Source organism: Saimiri boliviensis, chromosome 10, assembly GCF_048565385.1.
Source record: "Saimiri boliviensis isolate mSaiBol1 chromosome 10, mSaiBol1.pri, whole genome shotgun sequence".
Classification (NCBI taxonomy): Eukaryota; Metazoa; Chordata; class Mammalia; order Primates; family Cebidae; genus Saimiri; species Saimiri boliviensis.
Genome location: NC_133458.1, coordinates 69011158 through 69031814, shown reverse-complemented (window position 1 = coordinate 69031814; position 20657 = coordinate 69011158). Strand labels below are relative to the sequence as shown.

The window sequence follows — 20657 nt, the reverse complement described above, 5'->3', positions numbered from 1 at the left end:
AGAAGCTTGGCTGAGCAGGTGTAGAGGAAAGAGGGAAGGGAGATAAAGAACAAAAGTGGACCAACGGACAGTGTCTTATTTCTATATAATTTTATTGCTTATTTTTATAGCTTTGCATGATTACAAAATGAATACATGGCAACTGGGAAAATGTTCAAGAGATTCAGAAAGCCATAGTAAAGAAAAGTCTCCTAGAATACAAAACACAGGAGATAGTTATCATTAACAATAGGATGATAAGGTAAGGTGTAATTGTTTAAATATTAATCAGTGTGTTTTTCATTTCTAGGAATTCCTTATTACATTCTATGTTTACCTCTGTTCTTTCCCTATTTAAACTAGTTACGTGTCATCCATTATTCCAGATGAGGGCAGTTACAGCAAAATTTCTGAAAGGGAAAGTCCACCCTCAATTTTAAGATTTAAAAAACACAAAATCCTGAGCAGAGATAAATCTTGAAACTTGGATAAATTTGGAATCCTGAGCAGAGGTAAATCTTTGAGAGAAAAGTTCTGAGTCTTAGGAGTTGAGGTTCTAAAAGGCTTTGGATATGGAGCTTGTGTTAGTTTACTTTTTTCTACATAAAAATGTATCTGGAGCTTGGGCGAAGGCTCAAAAGCAGAAGGAAGCAAGAGTAATAGTGGCAGGTAAATGTCCTGAGAAGGGACCGAGAACCCTTAGCAGTGCTGAGCTAAGCTACCCAGAAAGCGATAAGGAACAACACACCATCACGACTCCCCACTTTGTCTTCAAACTATTTTGCTCTCATTCTCCACTTTGTTCACTCTGCTTGGGCCAAACAGGTCTCCTTGCTCTTATTCACGCAGGTCAAGCATGAAGCATGCTTGAATAAGAGAGCAAATATAGCTCTTTCCTCTGCCTGGAATCCACACATCTGTGGCTGCTGCCCTCCACTCTTTCTGCTCTCTCCTCAAAGGTCGCCTGATCAGGATGAGTTTCCCTGGCCATCCTTGTTAAAACAGCAACATCCTTTGCCCTACCCTCCCTGTCCCCTTTTCTTAATTTGTATCCAAAACACTTACCTGATATATTACATACTTCACTTATGTATTATTTTATTGTTATATCTGCACCCAATAGAAATTAAGCTTCATGGAGTCAGGATTTTCTTACCGCTGCTGCTGCTGCTGTGATTTTACTGTCGTGTTCATTACTATATTACTAGAAACTTAAAACGATGCTTGACATATGAAACACAATCAAAACTTGTTGACTGACTATATGAATGAATGAACAGGCAGCTGAGTATTGATACCCCTTTTCCTGGAAACTACACAAGCTCCCCGAAAAACCAGATGCTTCTCTGCAGAGAAAGGAAAGGAGACAAGATTTATATTAACGGAGAATACTCTGAATTAGTTAAATTTAACCTGAATTGACTCAGAATGGGTTTATGTCACTAGGCAGAAAGGACATGTAAGAAATTAGGTTTAGCTATAACAAAATAAAAAATATATTTGACTTACATATAACTTTGTGGCATGTGAGATTTGCCTGATAAAAAGACCCTAGCATTTATACATGTGTATTTAACTACAGTTGATAAAAATTGAATCTGTATATATCCCTAAACTGACCCCTTTCAACTAAAAATATGTCTCTTCCTATGTCAGTGGATACAGATTGATCTTTTTCTTTTTTACTGGATCTGTGGCATTCCATTTGTATGAAGGCATACAAATATATTTCTGTTTAATCAAACCTCTACTGACAGACATTTAGGTTTCTTATGTTTTATTGTGTGTAGAAATACCTCAGTGAACATCTTAGTTTCCATGCAATAAACTCAAGACAGAATTACTTAGTCAATGAGAAATACACATTTAAAATATTAAACAATACAGATACATTGTAGAAAAGGGAGATTTTTCTAAGGCAAGATTTGAGCATAGTTCTATGCTTAGGAGAAAGAGGTAACAGAGATAAAGAAGATAAAGATAAGCAGGAAGAAATCAAAGACAGCGAAAGTCCATGTAAAAAGGGAGGGACCAGAATCCAAGTCTTCAGTAGAGGAGCCAAACTCCTGCATGGGAGGACAGGGAGGGAGTTGCTTTAAGATTGAAAAGAAGAGCCGGGCGCGGTGGCTCAGGCCTGTAATCCCAGCACTTTGGGAGGCCGAGGCGGGTGGATCACGAGGTCGAGAGATCGAGACCATCCTGGTCAACAAGGTGAAACCCCGTCTCTACTAAAAGTGCAAAAAATTAGCTGGGCATGGTGGCACGTGCCTGTAATCCCAGCTACTCAGGAGGCTGAGGCAGGAGAATTGCCTGAGCCCAGGAGGCGGAGGTTGCGGTGAGCCGAGATCGCGCCATTGCACTCCAGCCTGGGTAACAAGGGCGAAACTCCGTCTCAAAAAAAAAAGATTGAAAAGAAGAAAAAGACCAAGCAGAATTATATAAGTCTGTAGGCAGAGAATTCCATATGATAATCTCTTTTCCATTTGAATAAGGAGATATCGCCAGGTTGAAATTTGAATCATGAATTTTTGCCACGTGATTTTTTTGCAAAAATACTCCGTGGTCAGATAAAAGAGAGTGAAAAGGCAAATGCCTGGATTTATCTCAGGTTGAGTATTATTAGGGCAAGAGAAGCAAAAGACATTGGAAATCAAATGAAGTTGTTGACCAGAGAGGGGGATCACTGAAATATTGAATGATGAAATTTAGGTTGATTAAGAAGTAGAGTGGGCATGGTGGCTCACACTTGTAATCCCAGCACTTTGGGAGGCTGGGGTGGGCAGATCACTTGAGCCCATGAGATTGAGAACAGCCTGGGCAACATGGCAAAACCCCTTCTCTACCAAAAAAAAAAAAAAAAAATTAGCAGAGCATGGCACCTGTGGTCCCAGCTACTTGAGTGGCTGAGATGGGAGAATCACCTGAGCTCTGGAGGTCGAGGCTGCAGTGAGCCTTTGCTGTACCCCTGCACTCAAGCCTGGGTGGCGAAGTAGGACCCTGTGGAAAAAAAGGGAAGAAAGGAAAGAAGGAAGGAAGGAGAAAAGAGAAAAGGAAAGTGAATCCAAAAAGGAGCCATAAGATTGAGAGGGAAGAAAGGCACAAGGAAATGGAAGTCTTAAGACAGAAGGGAGTGATAAAGTGTGGGAGTTGGAAAGTTGGGAATTTGAGTTAGAGGGTGGGATATTGCTGATGAAACTTTCAGATGAGGAGTGGTTCCAGACAAAGGTCAGTCCTGGGGTGTGACATTGCTGTGCCCTGCTTGGAGTCTAGTCCCACTATCTAGAAATCTACAGAGCAAAAACTGTTTCCTCCAAGTCCTCTGCCTCGGATGGAGTCTTCCTCTTCCCTGGATAACTGAGAGTAAGAAGATCCATTCCTTTCAGGGGAAGCTCCACCCATATCACAGGAGTGTGGAGTGGCCCTTTGTCTCTAGGATGAAATCAGAAAACAACAGTCCAGCTTGATTGTATTTCCCAGATTCCATGTTAATCAGCTTAAAATAAACACCAGACGCCATACACAGTTTATGTAGTGGAAAAGTCAAGTAGAGCTTTGGCAGCCTTCAGCTGATTCCTTTGTTGATCTCTCCACCATTGTGCCCTAAAGATGAAAATCCATATTTTATCTACCATTTCCTGCATTTTCACTCCCAATCTTCAGTGAGCAACTGAGGTTGTGCGTGCACACATACAACCTTCCACAAGAACAAACAATGGTTTTCAAACACAGCGTGGTCTAAACCAGGGATCAGCAAACTTTTTCTGTCAAGGGTCAGATACTAAATATTTTTAACTCTGTGGGCCACATAGTATCTCCATTAAAACCTCTGCAATTCTGTCCTTATGCAAAAGCAGCCACAGACAATATGTCAGTGAATGTGCATGGCTGTGTTCCAATACAATTTTATTTATGAACACTAAATTGAATTTCACATAGTTTTCACATGGCATGAAATATTCTCTTTTGATTTTTTTCCAACCATTAAAAAATATAATAAACCATGCTTAGTTTGCAGGCAGTGCAAACACAGGTGCTGGGCCAGATTTGCCCCATGCATAGTTTGCACTGGTCTAAATTTACACAGTCGTGCACCACATAAGGAGCTTTTGATCAACAAAGGATTGCGTGTATGATAGTTGCTCTATAAGATTAGAATGAAGCTGAAAAATTCCTATTGCCCAGTGATATTGTACCCATTGTAACATGGTAACACAACACATCACTCACATGTTTGTGGCAATACTGGTGTAAACAAGCCTGCACTATCAGTTGTATGAAAGTATAGCATATACTACTAGGTGTAATACATAATACTTGATGATAAACAACTATGTTACTGATTGTGTCCTTAATATATTACACTTTTGTTATTTTAGAGTATTTTCCTTCTACTTACTTAAAAGAAAATTAAATGCAAAACAGCCTGAGGCAAGTCCTTCGGGAGGAAGGCATTGTTATCATTGGAGATAACAGTTCCATGCATGTTTTTGGCCCTGAGACTTTCCAGTGGAGGTGGAAGACAATGACAGTCATAATCCTCACCCTGTATAAGCCTAGGTTAATGTGTCTGTGTCTTAGTTTTTAACAAAAAAAGTTTAAAAAGCAAAAATAAATGTTTTTAATAGCATAAAGCTCAAGGATATAAAGGAATAAAATATTTTTGTACAGCTATATAATGTATTTGTGTTTTAAGCTAAGTGTTATTATAAAAGGAAGTGTTATTACAGAAGAAAGTAAAATATTTTTATAGATTTAGTTTAACCTAAGTGTACAGTGTTTATAAAGTCTATGGTGGTATGAAGTAATGTCCTAGGCCTTCACATTCACTCACCACTCCTGATTCACCCAGAGAGACTTTCAGTCCTGCAAGATGCATTCGTGTAAGTGTCCTCTATGGGGGTAGTTTTTATCTTTTACACTATATTTCTACTGTATCTTTTCTATATTCAGATATGTTTAAATACACAAATGCCATTTTGTTACAATTGTCTACAGTTTTCAGTGCAGTTACCTGCTCTACAGCTTCATAGCATGGGAACCGTAGGCTATACCACCTAGCTTAGTCATGTAGTCATCTGTACCATCTAGGTTTGTATAAGTATACTCTGTGATGTTTGCATGATGATAAAGTAGCCTGACGGTGCATTTTTCAGAGGTATCTTCATCATTAAGTGACTTGTGATTGTACTTAGAAAGCAAAAGTGTCTGGGGGCTGTGACTCATGCCTGTAATCCTAGCACTTTGGGAGGCTGAGGCAGGAGGATTGTTTGAGCCCAGGAGTTTGAGAACAGCTTTGGCAACATGGTGAAACCCAGTCTCTATAAAAATCACAAAAATTAGCCTGGTTGGTGGTGCAAGCCTATGGTTCCAGCTACTTGGGAGGCTGAGGTGGGAGGATCATCCGAGCCTGGGAAGTCAATGCTGCTGTGAGCTGGGATCATGCCACTGCACTTCAAGCTGGGTTACAGAGTGAGACCCTGGAAAAAAAGAAGAGAGAGAAAGAGAGAAAGAGAAAGAGAGAGAACAAAAGGAAGGAAGGAGAGAGGAAGGAAGGAGGGAAGGAAGGAAGGAAGGAAGGGAGAGAGGGCGGTAGGGAGGGAGGGAGGGAGGGAGGGAGGGAGGGAAGGACAAAAGCATTTCCATCTTTCTATCTAAAGGAAACATTTTGTGTAGAGATGCAATGCGTCCCTGAATAGAGAAAACTTTCATTTACCTAGTGCATTCTATCTCCCTGGAGCCAAATTGTGTCAAACTTCTTCATTTTAAAGATTGCCTTTGCACTAGTTGGGAGAAGTTTCTCCAGAATGAAGTGACACTGTGCTTAAAAGATAAAACTTAAGCCTCTAACTCTTAAGATATAGAAAACTCTGTTTGCAATTTACGAATGGATACTTTTTTTTTTTTTTTTTTTTTTTTTTTGCTAAAATTCCACAGTGTCCAGAAAGCAAATCCACTCCACACACCACTCTTGTTTCAGAGCTTAGGATAAACTAAGCAAACAAAATGCCTTCCATTTTATTCTTTTAAATGCCCACTGTGTCTCAAGAAACTGGAATTTGTTATCAGTGGGAGAGGATGGCTTTGGAGAGCAGGAAGGTCAGAATTTTCATATAAGGTTTGACCTGTGGGCTCTTTCATTATGGAAAACATTACTCTGCACTGTTCAGGTGAGGACTATAACACCTTGGTCAGTCCCAGGCGTCATGAATACATTTCAGGAAGTAAAAATGAAGGGGAGGAGAGGAAGGTCTCCTAACTAATTTTCTCTAAATACCCTTGTTTAAAAAGTTCTCACAGACTCCAAAAAGCACTTGTTTCATACCAACCCAAATGCATAAGCCTTTTCTAGTCTGAAAATGTATCATTTGGAAAGTTTCTGGACCCTCTGGTGCCATAAATTTCTGGCAAAATATCTCTGGAGTCTGCATACAATCCCTCCATGCAGTAATGTAGAGTAATGCCTTCTAAATGAAATCAAGGAATTGCCAGTGAGCAAATCTTGCGGATGTTCTCCTCTATTTAAATCAGACTTTCTGACCAAAGAGTAAGTCATTCAGTGGTTCCCCAGAATTTGCAATATGTTTGGAGATATAAAGATTACCTGGGGAGCTTTGAAAAACATTGATGGCTCTGATCCATACCCTGAGAACTGCAAGGGGGTTGAGCATCAGTAGTCTTGAGAGCATTCACATGCACGCCCTCCCAGTAATTCTAATGGACAGCTGCGTTGAGAATCGCTGGCTGTTGAGGGATGTCTGGTTTTTAGACTCTGCATTTTAATTATTAAGGGATTTTCTTTATTGTAGTCCACTGACTTTAGCATCTCACTTGGCCAAATAACCTTCCCTTTGTACAGCAGAGTCAGATGCTTGGGACTGTCGTTGTTAAGTGATCTGTAGGTCTACGTGTCACTGCTGTGTCTATGGAGTGTTGAGTTTCTCTAAGGGTAGCCAGGATTCTTCAAAAGAAAGGTATTTAACTTGATTGCTTTAAAAATATTCAGTTAGTCCAGATCTTAACGTACAAATAGTTCTCAAGGCCCTCCCTGCTGAGCACCTTAAAAATCTATCCTTGGATGTATAACAAACAAAAATAGCCAGACTCGTTTTCAGATATTAGAGGATTAGAGGGCTTTTTGCTCTTAAAGAAATTCAAGAATAGCACGGTTTCTATGACGTGTGTGTGTGTGTGAGTGTGTGTGTGTGTGTTTTACATTCTTTATAAATGAGAAAAAATTATATCAGCAATATCCATACTTTCAAAAACACGAAAAAATAAATAGCCTTATTAAGGTAAGATTCATACAAAAATAGTCTTTGCTAATGCTTCTTCTGCAGGATTTGTGGCAGATTAGCTTTTAAAAAAAAAAAAAAAAAAAAAAAAAAAAAAAAGCCTGCCAATATATTCGTGCTCAAACAAACCAGGAAACAATTCTCTTCCTTCCACTCCACAGCCAAAAATAATCACAATCTTTTCAAATTCCACTTGAAAATCTGTGAGAGCAAAAATCCTAAGGAGAGTAGAGAGAAATTTAAAAAGCAATTTTAAAATGGAATAAAAATATTTTCCTTATAAGACTGCTACTAAACAAGAAACCCAGTCAAGTTCTTACCCCCTTGTCTGTGCATGTTTATTCCTGTACACTAAATAAACTGGATTGTGCAATTCCAGTTGTTGAAAATCTTTCAACATTAAGTGACTTTTTTCCAGGTGAGAATTTGGTTACATAATGAACAATTTTATAACAAATGTATATATTCCCTTTTATTCTGATTCTGTTTACTGTCTCCGATTTGTCCAAACGCAGAAGGGCTTAGAATTGAACATAATATGGGGCAAAATTGCCTTGTGAGAACCGTAATAATAGGACAGAAGAGATTATTTTCACTGATTCACTAAGAAATCAGCAATATGTTCCCATCACACATTAGCCCTTTGTTACCCTGGGTAGTAAGAGAAAAACAAAGCATGAGTGACATGAAGCACATTGAGGTGAAGCCGTGCCAGAGGTAGAAAAGGAAAGGCAACAGTTGGCAGAGCCCTTGGGAAGTTTTCTCTAAGATTAGCTTTAATTTTTAATACTCAAATGTGATTGTATCTGTTTGCCATAACAGCTGTGCTTTATACCCATAGCAGGAAAAACAGCCAACCCAAAACATCATCATCCACAGTAAATCTTATAATTCATATTGAAACTCGAGTCCAGTGTTGTACTTCATCATGAGGTTATTAGAAAATGGTGCTTTAACTATATAATGAAGACTGCTATTTTATAAGTCAATATTTAATTATGGTGCAAAAGAACAAATTCTGGAGCCAGAAGGATATGGATTCAACTTTGTTTTCACAAGTAACTATCTATTTTGCTCAAGTGACTTTGAGCAAATTATTTTACCCTTCACGGCTTCACTTTTCTTCTCTGTAAAATGTGGACAATGATACCCATCTTGTAGAAACATAACGTCCTTTGAAGGATTAGGGATAATATAGTTCTTAAACATATTTATTTCCTACCGCCTAGCACACAGTACATGCCCAGTAAATATTAGGTGCTCAGTGAATAGTGGCTACTATTTTTTATTACTCCTGTGAAACAAAGTAGCCTGGCTCATGGCATATGAAAGGTACTCAGTAAAAATAGTTGCTTCTTAAATATCTTTTTCTATAATATTTACTTACTTCTTTCTTGGGTCTAACATTTGGACCTAAGTTAAACTCACTCTTAACTGACAGTATAAACCAGATTAAAAGAAATAGAAAACCATATAAATATACAAAAATATACAATGAGACACATTTAAGAGAACATTAAGTCTGATGAAATGGAATTTATCTGGCAGATAGACCTTGAAAACCAGCAAAGTACAAGCAGATTTTCTGCAATCTGTTTTCTCTTCCAGCTGTTCCACTTGGTCATGACATGAGACCAAGACAACACACAGAGAACTTCAATCTGGATCTAAAAGAGCCACATGAGGGAGATGCCAAAGGCTCAGTCTAGGAATGGCTGAGAGCTGAGAACCATGGAGAGTAATGACAGTGATTACAAAGATAGAGAGATGGAGAAAGAGAGATAGGGTAGCAGAGAGGGGGTGGTGAAGAGAAAGAAATAGGGATGAGGGGGACAAACTGAGGCTGCCAAAAGGCATCTTTCTCATCCTGGAAGCCTTTAAAAAAAAAAAAAAAAAATTGTCCTGGTAAAATAAAAAACAAAACCCACACAAACGAATCATACCTTAATTAGTTATTATAAGGTTAACACCCAATAACCACCACCCAGGCCAAGAAATAAAACTTTATCAACCTCCTTGAAGCACCTCCACGTGCCCCATTCCAATAGCAAAGCCCTCCCTCTTCCCAGAAATAACCACAACCTAACTAGCGTGTTAATGACTTCCTTCTGTTTCTTCATAGTTTTATCGCCCACGAAGGCATCTTAGACACTCTGGTTAAGACTTGACCTTAAAAAAAAATGGACATGTCTCTTAACTTTATTCTATAGACGTCTCTATCCATTTCTTTTATTTGTAATATATGTGTTGAAGAACTCAGGGCATTTGACCTGTGGAACTTCCCTCAGTCTGGATTTGGCTGAATTCACACACATGCTGCAATTCAACATTTCCTCTGTCCTCTGTGTTTCTTGCAAATTGGCAACTGGATCCAGGGAATTGATCAGTCTCAAATTCAATACATTTGGCAAGTTCATAGGTGGTAGCATGTTCTTTCATTGGGAGGTAGGAGATGTAGCTTTTTGTGATGTCAGTAGACTTTGATGCTTGACGCCTGTATCCATTAATTGATTAGGGATTGAAAACAATTACATTCTTATTCTATCATTTCTTTTACATTTACTGGCTAGCATACTTTTAAAAAGAAATACTTCTTTCATTGACTTTAGATTACCACCATACTATAATTCACACACAAAAAAAGACAGGATAATTGCTTGATCCTTTCACTTCGTTTTCCTGTTTTCAAAATAATAAATTGCTTCTCTATCATCCTTTAAAGATAACCGATCCGTTTATTTTTCCATATTACTATGAACTCATTAATGTAAACATAGTTGATGGTTCTGGCTGCTTTTATCAAACTGCTCCAGTGTGAACTGAGCTACTCCTCTAGTGTTTTAAGGGCAAGGACTGATACCCGATGTCAGATAAGTATTTCTTACCCCTTTGTTTATATGTACCATCAGAAAGCTGGAGTTGGGTAGAGTTGCTAATTCCTGATAATATCGCCTTGATAAAAGAGTTTTCTGAACCTGGCCTTTACATTGGGACAAAATAAAATGGCAACTCTTCCAGATACTGGAAAACATAGAATATTGCAAATTCATTCTAAGTTGATTACTCTCCAAAACATATGCATAATTTCCAAGTTTACTGCAAATAAGTAAATAAACCTTACAGCCTGGGAGTCATGGAAAAATAAATACAAGGCATCCAACCAGCAGAGGGAGTGCAAGTTAACTGACAAGTCCTGTCTCCTAAACTCTGTTTTCCTATTGGTGAGTCACTGATAATGTTTTGGAGAGAAGGAAGATACCAGGAACAAGACAGGACATATCTGTGCTACTTTGTTGTCTGTTAGAGGCAAACTACACTGACTCTTAACAAAAGAAAAATACAACAGTAGGAGAAAAGAGTATTCTTTTTCTCATCAGAGCCTTCTTTGCTCAGAATTCAACACATTGTTGTCCACAACCTGATTGATACCCATCTTGGAGGATTAGGAAGGAAGAAAATATAATTATCTCACTTTTTACAAATATAAAAAATAGAGACATGAAGAAGAGACATGAATTCCCTAAAGTCACATCAGTTGAGGAGCAGAAACTCAACTTAGTGTTCCAAATCCCATCCTAGTTTTTTACATAGGACCTTAGTTAATGACAACTTTTTAAAAGGGAGAAGAACTTATAAATGCACTTTGTAGTTTTTCCAACTTGTCTTTACTTATAATGATCCAGTCAAGGCAAGAGCAAGAGCTCAGGAATTCAGAGCATCCTAGCACACCCTGATTTCTTTGCAAATTTTCCTCTGGGGTTGGTGCTTTAATTTTCAATCAGTCTGAGTCAATAACGTATGGTTGTCAGTGCCATTGTTGACTCTCACAATTTTTTGTCTCAACCTCACAGCTCCTAGAGCTTGGGGCTCGGGGTCAGTGGCAGGGGTTTTGATTTGGGGCTTTCTATGTTTGCATAATAGGGCAAGTCAATCTCTTATGTATTAGTGAATTCTGGACTAAATTGATCTATCAAGTGTTATAGACAAATGAAGACCTTGAAGGATGAAGACCTTGAAAGAGGCTCTCTGGAAGCCTCCCCTGCTTTTCCATTTCATTGAATCCACAGACTCTTACTTGCTCCCCACAGAGATCCAAATACAGCTGAACACGAAAGAAAGAAAAGTCACATGAGAAGAATGGAATGCTCTTACAATGTTTTTAGGCTTCAGTGTATACTGAATTCCATTCACACAGTTCTGCAGGAGGTTTGGCCCATCTTCACAGAGCATGCCACAACTCTTGCTTATTGCAACAGATATGTACATTTCTTAAGGACTGACAATAACTACGAGAAAAAACAAACTGAGAGCTCTTTGCATAGGATCCTTGAAGCAGGCTTTCCCTTTTTCTTTTGTTGATACTAGTTTTAGAAAAATGATGATAAAACAGTATTAGAAAGTTCAAATCTTTCCCAACTTGATGGACTTTTAATTGTGCACCTAATTCAAACCAACTTTAGAGATCAGAGGGCTACTTCTGTACTTCCCAAGAAGCTAATAAAAAGACTGAGAAAAGTTTTCGAACAATCCACCGTCACTTTTAGAGAAATAAAATTAATATGGAGATAGTATTTTAGAAAAATTATGAACAATTTTCTCTGGAGACACAGACTAAATAAATGAGAGCTTCCTGGTGGTGGCCAGAAACGAATGAGCTCTGTTCTTGCTTTCATTGAGCTTATAAAGAATAAAGGTGATCACTTGCATGTGTGTTTGCCCTCATTCTGTGAATCCAATCTGTCTATCCCACAGCAGAGAGCAAAGCCTTCTAAAGCCTGTTCTTCCCAGGTCAGGAGCTTTCAACCCAGAGGCAAATTTTCCAAAACACTCAGATCTGCTAGGCTTATTTAGCTGAGTGGAGTATGGAGTTAATGAAGTCAAGGTCATTGATTCCATCTTAATCTAATCCAGCTAATCTTGTCCTCCTGTATGTTCACTGAATATATCCCCACCGAATGCATCCCCACTGGCGTTGTAAATCCGTTAGTCACTAGGCGCAAAGAGTAGGTGGATATGGATGGAAACTGACTGGTGGTCCTAAAATCCTGTCTCAGCCATTTCATAGCTATGTAGACTTCAGTAGATTACTAAATTTTCATGGTGCCACCATTGTCTCACCATAAAATAGGGATAATTATAGCAACTACCTCATAGCATTCATGTAGAATTTAATGAGATTACCCATGAAAAATGTTAACACAATGGAAGGCACATAGCAAAAATTGTTAGTTTTGACTTCAATTTGTTATTGTTGGTATTATTGCTGTTATTGTTATTATTACTATTGAATGACATCTCCAAGCACATGCCATCCATGATGCTAATTTTATATAAATATGTGTCATAGCTTGGATCCCTTTAGCACTGGTACACATTGGCTGTAAAACTCAGATCCACAGGTGCATGGATTCAAGAGCAGTTGATACATCTTCCTGAAAATGCAGGGGAGTCAGAAAACCTATCTCAAAGCCACTTCACACACTACACACTTAAATCAGTCATATGAGCAGCAAATAATTAATTGGTACGCCACTGTGACTTTTCATTTGCTGAGGATATCTTCTCTTCTAGTGATGAAGCCTAAACAGATAAAATAACAGAAGAGCATGGTACAATTCAAGACACGAAAAAGGTGATCTCTTTTAACAAGTCCATACTATAGCTATTTATTGCTCTTTACCTTTGGAGAGAAGGTGACAGTTAGACTAGAAAAGTTTTCTGTTTTGTTTCCTTCTCTTTTTAAAGTAAGACATGTTCCTGGTTTTATACCACAGAAGTAAAAAAGGTGATAAATGGTAGTTTAAAGAAATAACAATATGGGCTGGGCATGGTGGCTCATGCCTGTAATCCCAGCACTTTTGGAGGCTGAGGCAGGTGAATCACCTGAGGTCAGGAGTTTGAGACCAGCCTGGCCAACATGGCAAAACCCTGTCTCTACTCAAAATATAAAAATCAGCCAGGTGTGATTGCACCTGTAATCCCAGCTACTTGTGAGACTGAGGTGGGAGAATTGCTAAACCTGGGAAGGGGATGTTACAGTGAGCTGAGTTCATGCTACTGCACTCCAGCTTGGCTGACAGAGCAAGACTCTATCAAAAAAAAGAAATATCAATATGTATTTCAGATCATCACCATAGCAAATTTCAAGTATTTATCTACACAATCTAAATGCAATCAGTAATTATCTAGCCCTCTTTAGCTTGGATATTGAACCTAGCTAAGAAGTGTATCTTAAGAGGAACAGAAAAATAAAAGATTCCAGTTACTTCTTTACATTTTAGCAAAAGCAATGACTCAGATTGGAGCAGTAATTAATGCTATTTATACCACTGAACTCTGGACAGCTCCTCTAATGATTCTGATTCAATAGGAATGAAAAACAGAAATCTCTGTTTTTAACACTCATTCTGATGATTCTTATGATTATGATCTAATACATCAGAGACATTGGTCATCTTACTTTTTCTTATTCAACATCTCTTCCCTCTTCTAATAAGAATACCTCAGTTTTCCTTTGAGAAACCATTTTTTCCCAACTCTTAGTCCCTGTGGGTGGGTCTGGCTGAGTCTACCACCAGCTTCATGAGGAGCTGCTATGACCTGAATGTTTGTGTCCTCCCAAATTCATATGTGGCCACCTAATCTCCAGTGCTAAGAGCTGGGAACCTCATGAGGTAGTTAGGTCATAAGGGCTCCACCCTCGTGAATAGGATTAGTGCCCTTAGAAAAGAAGCCTGAGGGAGCATGTTTGTCCCTTCTGCTCGAGAACACAGCAAAAAAGAGCCATCTATGGAGCAGAGAGTAAGACCTCACCGGACACTGAGTATGTTGGTGCCTAGACCGTGATCTTCCCAGCCACGTGGATTATGAACAATTTATGTTGTTTATACGTTTCCCAGTCTGATGCATTTTGTTCTGCAAAACAAAATACATCAGACTGGGATATATTTGGACCTAGTCCAAATGGACTAAGATACCTAATGGGGGTCTTGATGCCAGACCTGTCCAATCACTATAATCAAGCAGTCAGTATCTCTGGTCACATCCACTGATTCAAAGATGAGAGCAAATCTCAATCCTGAGATGATGTTGAAACCATTACAAAGAGGAGCTCTCTTTCCTCTCAATTTGGAAAAAATGTATCCACCTGAAAAAAAAAAAAAAAAAAAGGCAACACAGAGGAAGAAACACATGGAGAGACGTGAAAAAGAAAAAGTGGGAAAGAATCTAGTTGACCTTGTTTGGAGTCTTAGATTCAAAGGATTGTTTTGTTTTTCAGTAAAAACACAATTTCATAGTGTCAGCAATCAAAGAAATAAAATGGAAACAAAACTCAAGGTTCACAAATTCAGATGGAAGTGTAAAAGACCTTAGTTATATAACCCCTTAATGACTATTTTCTATGAGTTTATTAATGGGCATAGGAAACTATGGTGCTCATATATTCAACATAAGAATGAGTAGCCCAGCTTTTGGAGTTAACAGACTTGAACTTTAAAATTACTGTAATATATATTGAGAAACACAGATAACAAGATGAAGAACTTCACCATAGAATTAGAACTAATAGAAAAATAGTATGTGGAAATTATAGAATCAAAAGGTACAAAAATTGAAAAACAGGAACACAATAGATTTAACTGTAAATTTAGTATAGCAGAAGAGAGGACTAGTGAACTGGAAGATAATCAGAAAATGTCGAGATCACAGGGATTTAAATAAGGAAAATATGGAAAATAGTGTATGAAATAAGTTGAAAAGATATAATGTATATGTAATTAAATAAGAAAAATAATAAAAGAAAAAGTATAAAGCAGAAGCAGTATTTTAAAAGATAATGACTAAATATTTTCTAAAAGTGACAAGAAACGTTAAACCACAGATTTAAGAAGCATTGTAAATCCCAAGCAGGACAAATACAAAGAAACCACACTTAAACACCCAGTAGTAAAACTGATGAAAATCATAGAAACTGAGAAAATACTAAAAGCAACTAGAGGAAAAGGACCCACTACCTTCAAAGAACAACATAAAATAACTGACTTCTCACAGAAACTATGGAAGTCAGGAGACGATAGAAAAATGTATTTAAAGTACCCTGCTGCCCCCTCCCCCTGCAAACTGCTTACAAAGAATTCTACACTTAGTGAAAATGTCCTTCAAAAATAAAGGCAAGAGAAAATAATCTCCAGACAAACAATGAGTGAATTTATTTCCATCATACATATATTAAAATAAATACTAAGGAGAGATCTAAGACAAAAGGAAAATGATACCAACAAATATAAATAAAGTAGCAATAAAAAAGCTACCCTTCCGTAAAAGTAATAGAAACATTGGCAAAAGTATCCAAATCAACTTTGAAGAACTCTAGAAATTTACTGCACTCTTGCAATAATCCAGCGAGGGCTTATCCAAGAAAAAATGGTTGAATCTTTGTAAGTACAGCAATATCTGTGGCATTTTAATTTGCTTAATCCCATGCCCCTCTCCTGGATTCCAAAGTATCCTTGAAAACTAAAATCCCCACAATTATAATGAAACCAGCAGCCTAGCAGCCATTGATGGTAGCAGAATGGAATCTGATCTCAAAAGCACCATACTCAGAGAATTCTCATTATCTGTGTTGGTCTGTTGGTTTCCTGGAGACTCCATTAAAAGGTCTTGTTTTATTTTACCTGAAACCTCACTTAATGTGAGCATCCTCTTCCACAACATATTTATCAAAAAATTCAGCAACAACAATTATTTAACATTGCGGCTACCTGAGGCAGTGATAACAGTTGTGGCAAAAAAGAAAAAAAAAAGCATCAGCTGAGAGGAAGATAAATATATGGCAAATGAACACTTGAAAACATGCCTAACATCATTTTATTAGGATATTCTGTATTAAAACAACAATAAAATGCCACTACTTATCATTTATTAGAATAGCTAAACTCCAATAAACTGACAATACCAAATATAAATGAGGTTGCAGAGCAACAGGAATGCTCATTGATTGCTGCTGGAAATGAAAAAAGGTACAACTACTTTGGAAGACAGTTTGGAAGCTTCTTACAGCTCACCATATGATCCAACAATAGCACTCCTAGGTATTTACCCAGTGAAATGAAGAGTTATGTCCACACTATAACCTGCACGTGAATGTTTACATCAGCTTTATTTATAATAACAAAACACTGGAAGCAACCAAGATGAATAGATAAGTGAATGGATACTATACAATAGAATATTATTCAGCAATGAAAAGAAATAAGCTATCAGCCATGAGAAGACATGGATATTTTTAAGTGAAAGATACCAGTCTGAAATGGGTCTATGTTTGTATGATTTCAATTATACAACATTCTGGAAAAGACTAAAACATAAAGACAGTTTTAAAAATCGTGGTTTCCAGGGATTTGGGGATGGGGTGGTAAGGGATGAATAGATTAAACACAGAGAAATTTTAGGATGGGAAAACTATTGTGTATAATACTGTAAATGATGGGTATATGACATTATGCATTTGTCAAATCCCAAGTGATTTTTATAGTACAAAGAAAGAAACTTAATGTATATAAATTTTTAAAAATCATTTAAGAGGTTGGGGGAATTCCAGGAAAAAATACAGACTGTGAATAGAGAATTTAACTGTTGTATTACAAATGCATGACATAACGTCACTGAAGTGAGCATGCAAAAAAGGTGCTCACGTAAGTAACTTCAGAGTCTACACAACTGAAGGTAAAAGGAACTGCACATAATCACTGTAGTCAATTAATTACAATAAAAATGAAAAAAGAAAGAAAGAAAGAAAAAAGAAAGAAAAGAAAAGAGATGGAACTGAAGAAGCAGATGGCCATTGGGTGTTTAGAAAAGCTCTGACATATTCCTTGTAATCCAGGAGGCCACATATATGCATAGGGTTTTGTGCATGTCCAGAAAAGAGCTGAAAAGGCCTGAAGCTAAGGTTTGTACAAAACCCTGTATATGTAGTTTGTATAAAACGACATAAAACCTTTTATACAAGCAGAAAGTGAAGCTAAAGCAGAGTTGTAAACTTCCTGCCAACACATACACAGAGACCCTTGAAAAAGGATAGGAAATTAATTGATTCCAAGAAAATGTCTATTCAATTGTCATTTGATCACTAAGTGAACTAAGCAGAGACTTCAGTGATCACTTAACAAAGGATCTGCACGTTAAAGAATTTTTTCAGGAAAGTCACTAGACAAACTGTGATAATAATAACAAACTCTAGGGCAGGGGAAAATCTGATTTTCAGAGTTGTCTAATTGTATTGTGCAAAGTGCTTAGTTTCCAAAAGAAAACAACAACAACAACAACAACAACAAAATAGAACATACAAAGAAAGAAGCTATGGTTTATACACAGGAAAAGAAGCAACCAACAGAAACTGTCCCTAAAGAATGTTGGGATGTGATGTTGAGACAGGTGTTAAACTTATTAACTAAATATTTTAAATCAAGTATTATGAATACATTCAAATAATACAAGGAAACCATGTCTAAAGAATTAAAGGAAAGTATGAGAATGACATTGCACAGAATAGAGGATATTAGTTAAAACCAGCACATGCATAATGGGAGAAAAGAGAAAGACAAAATATTTGAAGAAATAATAGCTCAAGCTTTTTGACTTCCCAACTTTGATGAAAGACATTAATCAACACTTCTAAGAAGCCTGACAAACTTCAAGTAGGATAAACTCAAAAATGGCCATACCTAGACACAACCAACTGTTGAAATCAGCAAATAAAAAGTGACTCATCACATACAAGAGGTCCTCAATAATATTTGCTGCCAATTTCTCATCAGAAACCATGGGGGCCAGAATGCAGTTGGATGAAGTATTCAAATTATTAAAAGAAAAAGGACATCTAACAGTAATTCTATATCTAGCAAAACTATCCTTTATAAGTAGGACATTCTCACATAAACCAAAAGAGAGAACTCATCACTAGCAAACCTGCCTTGCAAGAAATACTGAGTGAGTCCTTCAGGTTAAAATGAAAAAGTGTTAGGAATTCAAATTCTTGTGAAGAAATAAAGAGCATTAATAAAGGTAATTGTATCAATAGTGTTATGGACTAATTTGTGGCACCTCAAAATTTATGTGTTGAAGTCCTAACACCCAGTACACCTCAGAATGTAACTATATTTGAAGATAAGACCTTCAAAGAAGTCATTAAGGTTAAATGATCCAATTATTTTGGATGAGGGATCACCCATCCAATTGGTGCCCTTATAAGAAGAGAGAGAGAGACACCAGGGAAGTGCATACATGGAGAAAAGGCCATGTGAGGACATGGCGAGAAGGTAGCCATCTCTAAGCCAAAGAGGCCTCAGGAGAAACTGAACTTGCTGACACTCTGATCTTGGACTTTCAGCTTCTAGACATATAAGAAAATAAATGCCTGTTGTTTAAGCCACCTAGTCTGTTGTAGTATTTTGTTACGGCAGCCTAGCAAACAATACAATGGGTAAATACAAAAGACAGTGTAAATGTAATTTTTTCATTTTTAACTATTTTCCATCTGATTTAAAAGAAAACTGTATAAAATGATAATTATAATCTGCATAAATGGACATGTAATATATAAAGAGGTCATTTGTATGATGATAATAGCACAAAAGAAAAAGGAGAGAATGGAACTACATAGAAGCCAAGATTTTGTATACTATTGAAATTCAGTTTATATTACTGTGTACTTGATTAATATTTAAGATGTTATTTGTAATCCCCAGGGCAGTCACTAGGGAATAATTCCAAAAGATAGTGAAATAAAGGACAAGAGAATTAAAGTGATACACTAGAAAATATCTATTTAATGCAAAATAAGTTGTTATTAGAGAAATAGGAAACCAAAAGGTATAGCGAAAGCAAGAGTAAACAGCAGACACAAATATTAACATTAGAAATATATTAAATTTAGTAGATTAAGTATTCCAATTAAAAAGCAGAAATAGGCAGGATTTTTAAAAGACATGATCAAGCTATATATTGTCTACAAGAGCTTTGGGTCCAAAATCACAAATAAGTTGAAAGCAAAAGGATGGGGGGAAACATATCATACACAGTAAACAACAAAAAAAAAGCTGCAGTGACTCTACTAATATCAAACTACATTTTAACCCAAAATTTATAATTAGAAATAAAAAAACATTTTATAATGATAAATTGGTCACTCCATCAGGAGGGCATAGCAATGATAAATGTATATGTATATGAATTGCACCTAATAACAGAGCTTTAAAAAACATGAAACAAAACCAGACAGAACTGCAGAGAGAAATGGACAATTCAATAATAGTAATTGGAGACTTCACAGTCCCACTTCAATGGTAGATAGAACACCAGATAGATGATGAACAGGAAAATAGAACACTTAAATAATACTATCAATGAACTAGACCTAACAGAACATTTCACACAACAGAATACACATTCTTCTCAGGAGTACATGGAATATTCTCCAGGATAGACCACATGCGAGGCCATCAAAATTTAAAAGGATTGAAATGATACAAAGTATGATTTCTGAACACAATGGATTGAAATTAGAAATCAGTAACAGAAGATATTTGGGAATTTCACAAATATTTGGAAATTAAACAACATACTCTTAAATAATGAATGGGTCGCAGAAGATACCAAAAGGACAATTGGAAAACACTTTGAGGGCCAGGCATGATGGCTCATGCCTGTAATCCCAGCACTTTGGGAGGCCGAGAAAGAATAGCTTGAGCCCAGTAGGTCAAGACCAGCCTGAACCACATAGGGAGGTCTCATCTCTACCAAAAAAAAAAAAAAAAAAGAAAAGAAAAAGAAAAAAAAAATTACTTGGGAATGGTGGTGCATGTCTATAGTCCCAGCTATTCAAAAGGCTGAGGTAGGAGGATCACTTGAGCCTGGGAGAAGGTCGAGGCTTCAGTGAACTGTGATCACACCACTGAAGTCCAATCTGGGTGACAGCAAGACCCTGTCTGAAAAAAAGAAAAAGAAAAAGAAAATACTTTTAGATAAATTAAAATGAAAACACAACACACCAAAACTTATGAAATGCAGCTAAAGCAATGCTTAGGGAGAAATTTATAGTAGTAAATGCCTATATTTAAAAAGCAGAAAAATCTTAAATCAATAACCTAACTTTCCATTCCAAGAAACTAGAAAAAGGAGAGAAAACCAAGCCAAAAGTAAGCAGAAAGAAGAAAATAATAATGATTACAGCAAAAATAAATGAAACAGTGAATAAAAAAATACATAAAATCAAAGAAAGTTGATTCTTTGAAGACTCAACTTTAAAACTGGCAAACCTTTAGCCAAGAAAGATAGAATACTCAAATTACTAAAATGAAGAATGAAAAAAATGGCATTACT

The 20657-nt window shown here is 36.9% G+C and overlaps 1 protein-coding gene across 1 annotated transcript in view; it reads left to right on the top strand.

Annotated features, from left to right (window-relative positions):
- Positions 1-20657, top strand: part of CDK6 (cyclin dependent kinase 6) — a 462424-nt gene that overhangs the window by 90428 nt on the left and 351339 nt on the right. The gene's annotated exons all lie outside the window — the stretch shown is intronic.